At 38.7% G+C, this 11,557-nt stretch overlaps 1 protein-coding gene across 5 annotated transcripts in view; it reads left to right on the top strand.

The window, feature by feature from the left end:
- The first annotated feature begins 572 nt into the window (after positions 1-572).
- The window catches only part of wnk3 (WNK lysine deficient protein kinase 3), a 54,972-nt gene continuing 43,987 nt past the window's right edge, over positions 573-11,557 (top strand). For all 5 annotated transcript variants that reach the window (XM_079803363.1, XM_079803360.1, XM_079803359.1 and 2 more), the window contains exon 1: positions 573-975. The gene's annotated coding sequence lies outside the window, so the exon portion shown is untranslated. The remainder of the gene's footprint in view (positions 976-11,557) is intronic.

Here is an 11,557-nt window from a genome sequence, read left to right as displayed (position 1 = left end):
AGATATCTTCAATTTAAAAAAGAACGAGTAACAATATAGTGGAAGATATCCTTGTTCAATCAGTGCATAAACATATAGGATATTTTACATATTGTTTTACAGTTGTTAATGTATAGCCTATATTTCACTGATTAGTGACCGAAATATTATAGAAAGTGCCCCAATTAACCTTAATTCGCATTATTTATTGTAACTTTATACTGTTTTTCCAGTCAAAGACGTAAGTAAATAGAAATCCTCTTGCTGCTAAAGTTATATAATATTTTTTTTATTTATATAATATGTTAAATTAACCTGGCGTATTTTCATAATTAAGGCCATATGAATTGTCAAGTGATATTCGGCCAAAACAAAATTAAAGACAGGCATGCCTTTCTCCCAATAAGTAACAACCCTATTAAAATATAAGTTATTATATCAGAATGCCCACATCTTATTGTTTTATGAGACGCTTACTCGGACAATGCGCGATCCCGCGTGGTCAGACAGGCGGCGGCGCGCATAGTTGGAGCACGCGGTACGAGCGAGCGAGCGAGCGAGCGCGCGCGCGTCTCTGTCGTTAACCGAAAGAGGAGAAACGATTGTGCTCGATCGAACTACCACGAACGAACGTCGCAGCGACGGACGTTGCTTTGTAAATTATGTAAAGTAAAGATATCTATCGCGCTATACACCTGTGAATAAGATGACACTACATTCACCGGCGGAAAGGTGTGCTAATAATCGCGCGGAAAGGAACAACAATATGTTTTTTTAACAGATGATGTGTCCAGGAAGATTTGCAGGATTTAACGACTCCCCTCAAACAAGAGGACCAAACGCTAGTATTAGAAAAGGAGTAAACATCGGCACGTTACACGATAAATTACGCTTATATCCAACGAGCTGTTGAGTCTTTGACAGATAAATTGGAGAACGCGAGACATTTCGACGAGCTTCTTCAGTTTTAATAACGACAGAGGATGCAGCACACCGGTGAGTAACGTTACCATTGACTATTATGTTGAATAATCATTAGCTTCTGATATTCAAACGACTAACGTTACTATTTGCAGATGTATGTATATTTTAAAATAAAAATGCATATTTAGGTGCTGTATGTGTCTTTCAGACATACAGAAATCCTAGGCATAGCTTAGATGCTAACACAGCGCGGTGGTGCTGAAATAGATATTGGCAATGGACGAGCCGAGCAATATTACCGCCTGAACGATAAAAAATAAAGATATTTCCTTTTCTTGCAATGCTTTTCACTTCTGATTCCGCATAGGTTCCTGCTCTTGATAGTGTCTTTTATTTTCGTTATCCGTATTTGACTTGCTAACTGAGTGACAGTGAATGAAGATTGAATGTGCAGCTCAGACAGGCGTTTGCTCCCTATCGTTCTGTATTATGTCATATTCTGCTCTTAATAGATTGTCTAATGCTTTATTGTCAATTTAACGACTGGTGATGGTTGATTTTGCAAGTTACAACCTAATAGCACACGTTTGTGTATTCTTTATGGCTGCCATGTCCTCTGTTGCTATGTGTTTTCAACTCAAGGCTTTGGCCACTGTTGCTTAGTGTAGTGGCTAATAGATGGTGGCTGTGTATTGGTTGTCTACCTTATCTTTCTTTTAAATATTAGCATAATGTTGTAGTGGTAAGATTGAGTCAATGGCAGATAAGTATCTATGAGGTTATGAAAAATAGAAACCTGGTTTAAAAAGTGCTAAGTTATTTGAAAATGGTTGATACAAATGTTTTGATTTGTCAAGTGGGTTTACTTGGCGTTACTCCATTTGACCTGACCTTATGTGACCTGCCTTTTCATAAAGTCTAAATTTTGTTTAACTTTATTAGCATGGAAGACAGTCATTAGGGTTTAAAGAGATACTACTAGAACTATGTTTTATGGTTTTCTTCTCACGTGACACCACAATGGCTTCCTTCCAGTATGTTATTTACGTCATGCTGACTTTGATATGTTTAGCAGATGTTTTTTTCAATAGTAATATTTTGTAACATAACTGCTTTAATGTTAAGAAATAAATAATAATAATAATAATAATAATAAAAGTGTAATTAAAATGTAATTATTAAGTTTAAAATGTAGGCTAAATGCATCCATTACTCCAGTGAGTCTTTTCTGCACAATAAACATCTCTCCTTATTATCCACATTTGGAAACCATGAATAGAGTTCAGAAGAACAGCTACAGACATCCCAACCTGCAAACAGTATTTATTTGAAATTTAAATATTTTGTAACATTATAAATGCCTTTGTACCTTTTGATAAATTTAATGTGCCCTTTCTGATAAAAAAAAAAAAAAAAAAAAAACTTTACTGACTAAAGTTACTGACAGCAATCTATGCTGACAAAGCAGTGGTTTGTGTAAAAGTGATGTTAAAAATCCCTTAACTTCATTGGTAATCTGCCCTATATTGTATGAAAGGATAAAACAAGAGAGAGATTATTTTAGTCCTAAACCTCAAAAGCACAATAGTAAGCCACTTATTATTTGTAATCCACATCATTCGATTAAATGGTCTCACCTGGATTATATCACCGACTGAACGAAGAGAAGGTAGCATTAGGCGGTATCTAGTCTCTCTTTTCTGGTTCACAGTGTACCCTTCTGTGACCATAGTGACACTCACTTTCACATGCTTGACCTAGATTGGACAAAAGTGTTTGTTTTGTGTTGTTCTTGGTGTTACTTAATGGGGATGAGGAGGACAAACTTTATGCCTTCAACTCCAGCTGTCACTTTGCTGTAATCTACACCTTTGAATTTTACGAGCACCGGATCTAATTTAGTAACATTTACTGTCCTGACACTGGGCTGGGTCCTCTTTGGTCATAGCTTATTTTACTTTAAAAAGAATGTTTTGTCATTTTAAGTCCGGTTTAGCCAGATTTAAAATTTACACCCACCATCATTGTGAATCATAACACAATCTCTCTTTCCTAGAAATAGTCGATTATCGATGTGACTGGCTAAAAAGGAATCAATTGTGACAGCAAACTATCCAGCCTACTTACATCAGCACCTGAAGCAAATCCACGATCTTAAATTATACATTTGATGATTTATGCCTTTAGTGTCATTCAGAATTAAATGACAAAGAACATAAGACCATAGCAACACCTTTCTTGTACTGCAAACTGACCTTTTCATCTCAGCTTGGATGGGCACTTAACTCGGTTGCAAACTAAGCTGTTAATTATGTAGATACCTCAGTAATCCAAGACCGACAGCACATGTCTGAGGGTCCAGTTTAAAATGACTTTTTGTTGTTGTTGTTTGTTGCACTTCCTGACACTTTTAAACTAAAAGGAATAGTTCACCCGAAAATTACAATTCTTATAATTTACTCACTTGTGTGTAGTTACAAACCTGCAACACACACACACACACACACACACACAAAACCAGGAAGACAGATATATTATTTCTATTTTTTGTCCCACAGAAGAAAAAAAGGCAGGTTTGTTTTTGGGTGAACTATCCCTTCAAGACATGGTTCTCACCCTTTTTGACTCCAAGGATCCCCTTTGTCTGAGGCAATATTCGAAGGCCCTCCTATCTAAGCTGATGTGTACCTCTTGTACCTGTTGTAATAAAAACAAATAAACTTTAAATATGATGTCAGTTTAATGTTGGACATATTTTTGGTGTGTGTGTGTTTTTTTTTAGCATTTTACTTAGGATTGTGTTAATATAACTAGATTTGAATGATTATAAGACTTATTGGAGCCCCACTGGAAGTTTGCTGACAGCTCCCTGGTTGATAACCACTGCTTTAAGTCTGATTTATACTCGGCTCATCTGCAAATTCACTTGGGTGCGCGAGGCAAAAATGACGTCACCGTGCATTGGCGGGGGTGCGCACAACCCCCATTTTGCGTGGTAGTGTGAACTGCATTTTTTGTAACTTTCTGCGCTGCTCTTTTTCGGAAGATGCACGACTTTAAGGTGAATCTGGCCGAACATGCATGTTTGCACTTGTCTAAATTAATTGCTTACGTTTGTAAAATGAGCGTGCAATATCAGAAATAAGCCCTTTTAATGATAATAAATCAACACTTGAATGTGGGTCAGTTTCATTTAAAAAAATCTACATTTTGAGCAAAAAGTTGAGAATCACGTTTTTGTCAAAGAATACATACAGATGGGATTCAGAACGATGGTCAAAACACAGATGGAGTCCATCAACACACCCAAAGCGTCACAGTGCTATAGCTCATCCTGGCCCCACATTTAATTTTTTTTATTTTTATAACTCATCCATTTAAATTGAGCCTTAAAGTTCTGCATAATTAAGGGCGTGGCCACTTGAGTGACAGGTGGATTGGCTCTGCTGTCTGTTCGTCCACCCACGTCGGACGTCCCGCCTCTTTGCCCATTTTCTGTTATCCGGGAGTGACGCACTGGCAAGATGGCGATGGTTGGAGAAAACAGTATATTGGACCCATGCATCTTAAGTGACAGCAGTCTAATAAACCTGCTGCTGTCTGTCAGGTTAATCAAAGAGCAAAAAACAAAAAGCTGCTCTTGACTGAATAACTTTTGTAACTTTATTTGTAAGCATTAATCTGGATTTCATTTTTACAATAAAATAAAATTGGATAGTCATTGATTACTTTATTTTCTGTAGTTTTTCTTACCTGAATATACAGTAAAGCCCAATTTTTACTTATGTGTTGAATGTACGACATAGCTATGTCGTAGGCTGTGTGTTGCACACGTAGCCTACGACGTACCCTGACGTGCACCTCTCCAAAAATGTAACAACTCGTCAATTTTATGCGGACCGCAAGCGCTGTGATTGGTCTACCAGAACCCCTCCCTCGGGGATACACATGCAGAAGTATAAATGAGGCAGAAGTATAAATGAAAATTGACACGTAGCCCAAGGACGCAGAAGTATAAATCAGCCTTTAGACCCACCTGAAAAACTTAAAGTGATGTTTATTTATTTTGTCTCTTTATTCTATTGTATTTATTTGTGCTATCGTTTGCAATTTGTTTATTTGTTCTTGTTTTATTACTGACTGATTTTTCTCTTTTTTTGTAAATTTAGTTTGACAATTCAAATAAAGCTGTATGTAAGCTACATGACAAAATTATACCCAAATGATTAAAAAAAATTGAGGTAATAACAAATTATCTGATGGAGGTCTATATGGCAGTTTTCCCTGTTGGTATCGAAAATGGTATCGAATATCGATATTTTTCAAGGAACCGAAGTAGGAAATTCTAGTATTGTGACAACAAGTAATGATCTCAAGATTTACTGGATTTTACACAATTCTTTTGTAGTGTTGTTTTGATGAAGTCTAGTAAAACATACATCGTCATGTGTACCTTGCTTCTTTTCACCACTGATTCCTGATGGTTTAGAGTAGTGCTGGGCGGTATACCGGTTCATACCAAGTACCGGTTTCTGCGATGAGATTAACAGCGCTCACCACATGGATCATATAGATCAGATACAGGCCAGATCGAGTGCGTTTAAGTACTTTTATGGACATATTTCATATCCTCTAGTGCTCTAAACATGAACCAGCAGCGTGTTTGTGCACATATTTCATCACGTCTTCTTCAAATGAAATATATGTGCAAACAAGGACACTGATACTACAGCCGTACGTCTGATCATTTTATACAATATTCACTAGGGATGCACCGATCCACATTTTTTCTCTTCCGATCTGATCCCGATACTTGAGTTTGGATATCGGCCGATACTAGGGATGGGGCCGATCCCTAATATTCACTCATCATGACAGTAAAATAGTAGCCTAGAAATCTAGACGCACCCTAGCGGCAGCAAATCTAATTTGCCGCGAGTGTAGTATAGCAACTCTCGGTAGACCTGCGAGCTGGAAAAACCAAACTCTGATCAGACCTATCACATCGTGTGACCGTCGGTGGGCGGGCTTAACATAATGACGGCACGTCAAGGCAGAGTTGCGGAGGTTCTACGTGCTACACGTAAACAAAGAAGCTGGCGAACAGCGGTCTTTCGAATCGGCTTTGGCCGCGACTCTGGAAGACTTGGAGTTAAGCTTTTCTTTGAGAAAAGAACGGCACTGAAGTCATTCTTTAGAAAAGAAGATGTGTTCGAAGTTTTGCCGACCGGATACGGCGAAAGTTTAATCTATCAACTAACGTTAGCTCCGCTTCACCTTCTTCTTTGCTCTGGTTGGTTGTGGCGCTCCTGGCGCTATCCAATTGCGTGCAGAGGGAATTTGAAAGACAACCGTTTATCCCGCCCCTCGGATTGAGCCCTGCTAATGGTGAGTTTCCAGACTGGCTTGTCAGGCTAGTAAAATGGGGCATTCTAGTCTAGTGCATCTACTGCACTATTTCCTCTCTGTCTCAGTCAGTAGAAAATGTGGTTAACACTCAGTCATGCATGGGAAAAAATACTGTTATATACCGCGAAACCAGTATAATTTTGAAAAATTCTGTGATATAAATTTTTGGTCATATCGCCCAGCTCTAGTTTAGAGGATAATTACTCAGAGTCGCCCTCTGCCATTTCAAAGAATAGTACAACGACGAGCGTTTAAAAAAATGCCTCGTCCGTTTGGGGAGGTGCGCGCGCAATCAGCGGAGGCTCTCGCTGCGGAGCCAGGCGAAAGTATAAATCAGGCTTTCGGAGGCAGAAAAACTGAAGCAGAGTTGGATTATGCATTGTCATCAAAAAATTCTCTACTTGCTTAGTTTGCATGATTTATTTACAATTGAAACGTTGTCTGACACGCATTCCATTCCATTTAAATTTTTGCTTTGGCTGATCTCATCATATTCATATTCTGTTCCATACCTTTTCCACTCCCACATGCCCAAACTCCAGTTGGTTATTTTTTTTTGTGGTGGAATTTTGTCTATTGTCACTGCTGTCACTCACACTCAAACTACCACATATTTTATCACGGGAAAATCTCCCCAACTCTTTGTGTGTGTGCGCGCGACCCCCTCCTTTATCTCCCTCCCTTGTTCTCATTCACACACATTTTTCCCACCCATTTCAACACAACCACCCTCCCCCCTTATCTGTCTCCCCCTCGACTGGCTGTCTAAAAACTTGATGTCCTCTCTTCCTACCCAGAATCCTTTCCTGTCCCCCCTCCTCCATTTTATCCACACTTTTTTCATCGCTTCATCATAGCTCAACCCCCCAAACCCTTCTGTCTGCCCCCTCCCTAAACACACACACACACAGATACACACACGCTATGTTCCCTGGCTCCCTCTTTGTCTGCCTCAGTAAATCAGCAGAGCCTGCTCAGTTCCAGGGGATTAATGTGTGTATGCCGGTGAAGAGAGCAATGAAAAAACTGGCAGAGGCAGAGAGAGCTCAATTTTTGTGTAGCGCCTGTTGTGTTTGGAGTTTCAGAGGAGAGCACTGTGGGAGTGGACAACATAGCGAGTGTGTGTGTGAGAGTGCTTTAACAACACAGTGCACTGATTGGCTGTATCTTTGTTGAAGAAGAGCTCGGGTATAGCATGATAAAGTGATATCAGAGATATTTAAGAAGATCCTGTCCAATGTGAGCTGCAGTTGATGCACTTTACAAGTCAGTCAGACTTTTAAAACCCACCTAGAGAAAGCGGTTGCACATTTCAAAGAGGATTAAATCACAGGCACGGATATTCAAATTAGTGATGCATCTGGGTGAGGTTGAACACCGTATGTCATGATTATTCCCACATGCTCCACTGACAGATGAGAATGTTGAATATACCAAACTAAACATCCTCAGAGTTGACTGGGCTTGTCATATTCAGGTTTTCCCAAAGCACTGTATGCTAAATTACACAGGCAAGTTAAGGCTACTCTGAAGAGGTACACACTCTCTCTCTCTCTCTCTGTGTGTGTGTGTGTGTGTGTGTGTGTGTGTGTGTAGGCTAGGCAATGCTCAATAAAAGCTAAAATATGCAGCTAAAATATAAAAGCTGAAATATCTGCCTCAGCTCAGACCCTAATTATAGAAGCGGTTCTGATTGTGCTTTGGTTATTTGTAAATTAAGTGCAGAATCAGTGCAGCCTTAAAGGGGCAGTAAGCGATTTCTGGAAAAGAAAATTTTTTGAACGTGGATCGGGCCGAGCACTACAACAAACTTGTAGCCAATCCGCAGTAGAGGGCGTATACACTAATGATGGGGAGAGGAGAGAGAGAGTGAGCAAGAGGGATATCACTGGAGAAAGGGTTATGATCAGACAAGAGCCTTAGGACCCACATTAATATTAGAAAGATTTAAAGCAGCGAAGGCCTCAAAACAGAGGTTGCTTTTTTCTGCTTTATGTGAGAAACATTGGTTTTGAATGTGTGCTACTAGCGACTAACAACAAACAAATTATTTTATATACTCATTACTATATGTTCATTTTTGTTCTTCATTGTCGTTAGTTCATCATCTTCGGTTTATTTTTTGCGAAGCTTTATTTTGCTTCTCTTCTGCTATGATAAAGAAACACCCACTCTTGCATTGCGTGTTCATGTATTTTGGGGCAGAGCAATGAAGGGAGGGTTGTGTTTGTTTGGGTTGATTTCAAATATCAACAGTGTTCAACAATGATTCTCAGAACCAGCTTACTGCATCTTTAAAATGTTTCCATTGTTATGGAGTATGCATTTTATTTATAACTAGTGATGCACTGAAATTCTGGACACCGGAAACAAAAACAAAAATGTTTAGAGATATACACTACCGTTCAAAAGTTGGTGATCAGTAATATTTAAAAAAAAAAAAAAATTTAAGTATTACCTTTAATTAGCAAGGACACATTAAATTGTTTAAAAGTGACACTGAAAACCTTTTTAATGTCACAAAGGATTTCTATTTCAATTTCTATTCATCAAAGAATCCTGAAAAAACATACCACTGTTTCTACAAAAATATTAAAGGCGCACTTCAGCGCTGGGAAGATGAATGTGTATTTAAACTGTGTCATTTATGTAGTAGAAATGTGAAATTATTTTTGTCTCATGTGGATGAAAGACAACAACTCCCAGAATGCACTTGCTTCGCTGCCCTACGAGGCCACTACTGGTTATCACTTGCCCACCGCGGCACCGCCCCCAACGTCGTTTAGATATTCAAAGTAATAAAATAATTTGATTCAGTTAGAGAATAGACACTACAATTAAAAACTGAACGTGTCTTTTCAATAAAATGTGAGCGAGCCGAACGAAAGTCACGTCACAGACGCAGCAGGAGTCAGATTTCATTCGTCACAAGAAGAGCTGAGCTGAGGTAGGCGCGGCAGTCAATCTGGCACTCACTTTGCTCCGTACCGCCCCGTTATGAATGCCCGAGCCGAGCGGCAGAGGCCATGTGCATTTACATTCTGTGACTGAGATCCCACCCCTGTGGGCGGGTTGAAAACATGCGGAACTAGCTCCTGTAGTCTCTAGCCTCTGGCCAAAAATCCTCCGATGACGCAAATATCGTCATTTTGCGTCATCGGAGGATTTTTCCAGAAATAAAATGCATAATTCTCTCGTCCCTGGGGGATATGAGGGGGGAAAGTACCATAATTCGAATATACCGGGTTTCTATTGATACAAAACTTAATGCTAAATCACTGAAGTAACCCTTTAAGCAGCACAATGGTTTTCAGCATTCATAATGTTTCTTGAGCAGTAAATCAGCATATTAGTATGATTTCTGAAGGATCATGTGCCACTGAAGACTGGAAAATTCAGTCTAATTTATCACAAGAATAAATTACATTTAACAAATAAAAATAATTATACTGTGTTGTACTGTATTAGTCTATTTTTCAAATGAATAAGACCGTGTAAGAGACATTAAAAAGTCTTGTTCTTCCTTCAAAGGGCATTACTACCATACCATAACATCTATGCTCAACTTTTAAAATATTGGCTAGTGTTTTTAAAACATCTCCATACATGTAAAAACTGACCTTTGTTTTACATATACTCACATATAAATATACTTAAATATTTTATACTATAAAATTCTTGAGAATCCTTGCCAGTATTCCCATGTTTTTTTCAAAATTTTCAGTGACCAAAATTTGGAACAGTGACCAATTAACTTTTCAGATGTAGTCATTATTAAATTTGCTCCTGACTGCTGTTGTGTGTGTTCAGTACAATTTGAAAGTCTATCCTTGTAATATATTGTGAAAAATCGACTGTTCGAAATGTACTTAACCGTATTTAACTTTCTTAAACAGGACTGACAACCATATTCTGCTGCTGTGGGAATACAGCCATAGATGTAATGAAGGAATATCTGATCGTGACATGATCTGAATCCTCTGTCAGAAATGAGGGAGGGAGAGGGAGAGGAGAGAGTGTGAGTGATGTGTTTGATGTGCGTTTGTGACATTCTGCAATCACTCTGTCCGGTATGTGGTTTTCATGGGAACTCCTTTCCCTGAGGACAGAGGCAAATAAGCTTGTTTTTAAAGCAGCACTTCCTCCTCTCATGGGTTGTTGATGTTGTTGATTCATGTCTTTTTGTATCCCAACAATCATATTAGTTAGTAAAAAATTGTAAGATGTAATTTGGGACTGTTGCAACTCCCTCTTTTTGTCAGTCAAATGAATCATAACCATCACACATAACAAATAAAATTGATAGCCTTTTCAGCCTTTTCAGACACAATTAGTCTAATGTGAACTAGCCTGCTTGCTTGCTTGCATCTCATGTGCTATCACTTTGTGTATTTTAAGTTTGCATTTGTGTGAGAGAGGGATGTGCATTGTGGAGAGTCTACTCTTTCAATTTGCATTTTACTTTTATCTGCAGATGGTTTTTAGATCAACCAGAGTTGCCAGCTAAACCGGCATTTCAAGATATTTTCATCAGGAAATCTATAAGCACAAAAACAAAATGCTAAATCCACAGGCAGCATATGAAGAAGGCAACAAGGCCTGTCCGAATGCAATGATCATGCCATTTCCTGTCTTCTGAGTTTTGATACATAGATGTATCCTTTGCTGCCTGTGATATCCCACAATCCTGTGCGTTTCATTCTGTAGCAGTTGAACTAAAAAATAAATATAGGTATCTGGTGGTCAGTTTGTGCGTAAAAGTATGTTTTTGGAAAACTTTTTCAACTTTTGATGCCACTTCTAGCAAGAAATTAGAATTGCAGTAATGAAATATTTGCTTGATTATCACTAAAGCTCTCCCTATATTGTTGTTGATTATTAAACCGCTATGCTGCCTCAGAAGTCAGTCCGAAATGAGTTTTGTGAGGTACCTTTGTGCATAAATTCTGCCCGAAAGTCATTGCCTGACAGGGCAGCAGGGCAACAAGTCAACTGCCTAAGCTTTCGGGTGCAGCTGTAGTTTTATATCCTGCTGATTCACCTTTCATTCAACTGGAATAAATAGTTAACCTTTGTTTTCCCATTTTTATTTTCTGAGAGAAAGCGAGGAGCATCTTTTTCCACCTCTGAATCAGTCATGTTATTATTAGCATGTTTTTAGCAAACTAACCTGATGGATGTGGCCTGCCAGAAGACCGATTAGCATGACAAGAGGAGGGCTGAAGATAATGATGTCATGAGAAAA

The sequence above is a fragment of the Gobio gobio genome, assembly GCF_949357685.1.
Source record: "Gobio gobio genome assembly, chromosome: 21".
In the NCBI taxonomy this organism is placed as follows: domain Eukaryota; kingdom Metazoa; phylum Chordata; class Actinopteri; order Cypriniformes; family Gobionidae; genus Gobio; species Gobio gobio.
The sequence above is the reverse complement of the archived record's forward strand: the minus strand, read 5'-3'. Positions and strand labels throughout refer to the sequence as shown.